Below are 3,282 nucleotides of genomic sequence, written 5' to 3' on the forward strand. Positions count from 1 at the left end.
GTGTGTGTGCACGTACACGTACGTGCGTGTGCACATACACATGCGTGCGTGCGTGCGTGTGTACGTACACGGACGTGCGTGCGTGTGCAAGTACACGTGCGTGCGTGCTTGTGCACGTGTGCGTTCGTGCGTGTGCACGTACACGTGCGTGCGTGTGCACGTACACGTGCGTGCGTGCTTGTGCACGTGTGCGTTCGTGCGTGTGCACGTACACGTGCGTGCGTGTGCACGTACACGTGCGTGCGTGCTTGTGCACGTGTGCGTGCGTGTGTGCACGTACACGTGCATGCGTGTGCACGTACACGTGCGTGCTTGCGTGCGTGTGCACGTCCCTACACGGATAACAACGAACTCGCTTATAACGAAAACAATGCCAAGCTATGACAAAAGAAGCGTCAAATGTGCCTCCTGTCTGTGTAGTATGGTAATTATTTATTTATTTTTGGTTGAGTAGTGCGTGTGCACGTACACGTGCGTGCGTGCATGTGCACGTGTACGTGCGTGCGTGTGCACGTACAAGTGCATGCGTGTGCACGTACACGTGCGTGCGTGTGCACGTATACGGCTAACTACGAACTCGCTTATATAACGAAAACAATGCCAAGCTATGATAAAAGAAGCGTCAAAGGTGCCGCCTGTCTGTGTAGTATGGTAATTAATAATGTATTTTTAGTTGAGTAGTGCGTGTGCACGTACACGTGCGTGCGTGCATGTGCATGTGTACGTGTGTGCGTGTGCACGTACAAGTGCGTGCGTGTGCACGTATACGGCTAACTACGAACTCGCTTATAACAAAAACAATGCCAAGCTATGACAAAAGAAGCGTCAACTGTGACTCCTGTCTGTGTAGTATGGTAATTCTTTATTTATTTTTAGTTGAGTAGTAATTTTATTATGTTTTCTCAATAAAATAATGCATGCTGCGGTAAGCTGAAAACACTCGCGGAAATTTCAAGTGGTTTACGGCACCTCTTCAGCTCGTGTAAAGTTACGCAAAGGTTTACGTAAAGTTTAGCTTGATGAATCGCACCTAAAACGGCCTCGCTTGCGTACGCGAAATCGTACGCAAATTTACTAAATAGCTGTGTTGATGAATCGCAACTAAGCTACGTCGATTGCGTACACAAGATTTACGAAAAATATTTTGCGTACGCGCGTTGATGTATCTACCCCATGCATGAGAGCAAACTGCATGCAGCACCCCTTCGTACAACCAGACCATATAAATCACCTCTGCATATGCTCTGGTACAACCACACTCAGGATACGTGAATTGAGCCAGAGCGAGAGCGCCATCTGTCGTGGAGTTTGCCATCAGGGATGTGTCATTATGTTGTCCAGCGTTTTAAAAAATTATCGCGAATTTACTAACCGACACCACATTTGTGCCTGAAAAACAGCCGCGCAGTCGAATAGGGGGCCATACATTGAAATAATTCGTTTTAAATTACCAGTAACCATCCACTCATCTCCATGTGCATGTCATTGCCACGCACGATAACCAGCCTAAATAATGCAACCACAAAACATCGCGTCAGCTTTAGTGCCCGAGCTGCGGGCACTCCGATTAGTCGGCCGACGACGCGTCACATCCTCTAACCTAACAGGTAACCTAACGGGTAATGAACCGGTAGTGATCACGTCAATAATAAAATGATGGTAAACAAACACGAAATGTAAATATATATTACAAAAGTGTTAATGTTTCTCTATTCTCTTTTCGCTATAATTAGAAATTATATCCTGTAAATCCCCTTCAAATGCTCCTCTGCAACAGACAATTTTACCGTACCTATGCCACTGCGTACAAACAACAGAAATGCAGTTTTCCTGTTTTCTCTCTTTTTCTCATTATTTCTCTATATATTTCTGTTGGTTGTGCACATCGGCGTTTGTGTGTGTGTGTGTAAGAAATGCAGTTTTCCTGTTTTCTCTCTTTTTCTCATTATTTCTCTATATATTTCTGTTGGTTGTGCACAGCGGCGTGTGTGCGCGTGCGTGCGTGCGTGCGCGTGCGCGTGCGCGTGCGCGTGTGCCGCGTGTGCGTGTGTGTGTCACAGAGTAATAAGTGTCGGTCACAGGCACTTGGAACGTCTCAATAAAAAACAAGTTATATGTGTAGAAATATGTATTATATGTGTTGTTTGTGCACAGCGCGTGCGTGCGGTGTAGTCGTGTGTTGCAGATGAGCATTTGAACGGCATTTACAGGAAGTTATTGGCAATAATAGGCGAAATAGAGTAGAGAAACATTAAGACTGGTAGTAAATACATTTTTTATTGTTATTGAGACGTTCCAAGTGCCTGCGACCGACACTTATTACTATGTGATGTTTTTGCGCCATGAGCAAAAGAGGAAATACATTAATTTAAGCTAAGCATATATATTCGTCCGTCGGAACGACGAAGACGATCCAGTCATCCTGGGGTTTGACATCAGGTTTCGTGGGTGGGAAAGTGACTGGTTAGGCCAATCCGCGCCCGGAATTTCGTGTGGCAGTGTGGACAGGGGATATTGACAGCTGTTGGAGGATTAATGGCGTTGTTTTTTTCTGGCCTGTCTGCTTCGTAGGTTTTCATGCCATGGCGGACAGCTGATCGCCACTTTCCTCTATCCTGGGTCGTCTGCTCCCATGTGTCGTGGTTGATGCCGAAAGAATTTAGTGCGGCTTTCAAAGTGTCATTGAAGCGATTTTTTCGCCCTCCTTGGGAGCGCTTGCCTTGTTGGAGTTCGCCAAATAGCAGTTTCTTCGGGAGCCAATGGTCTGGCATGTGAACCACATGTGAGAACAGACCATTATTAAATTCTCTCTAGGATCCTATACTTTAGAATGAAATTTCAGGAGCTGAAAAATTGTATTTCGACCGTTTTCGGCCGAGTGGCAATATTAAAGCTAGGTAGCCATGTACTTCAGCTGTGCACCATTAAAATTATGTCATATGTTGTCCAGCGTTTTAAAAAAATGTCGCGAATTTACTAACCAACACCACATTTGTGCCTGAAAAACAGTTGCGCAGTCGAATAGGGGCCATGCATTGAAAGAATTCGTTTTAAATTACCAGTAACCATCCATCCATCTCCATGTGCATGTTATTGCCACACACGATAGCCGGCCTAAATAATGCAACCACAAAACCTCGCGTCAGCTTTAGTGCACGAGCTGCGAGCCCTCCGATTGGTCGGCCGATGACGCGTCACATCCTCTAACCTAACCGGGTAATGAACCGGTAGTGATTTAATAGTGGTCAGGCCCGTAGCCAGGGGGGTTCGGGGGTTCGAACG

This window comes from Priapulus caudatus, unplaced genomic scaffold, assembly GCF_000485595.1.
Source record: "Priapulus caudatus unplaced genomic scaffold, Priapulus_caudatus-5.0.1 Scaffold33, whole genome shotgun sequence".
In the NCBI taxonomy this organism is placed as follows: Eukaryota; Metazoa; Priapulida; class Priapulimorpha; order Priapulimorphida; family Priapulidae; genus Priapulus; species Priapulus caudatus.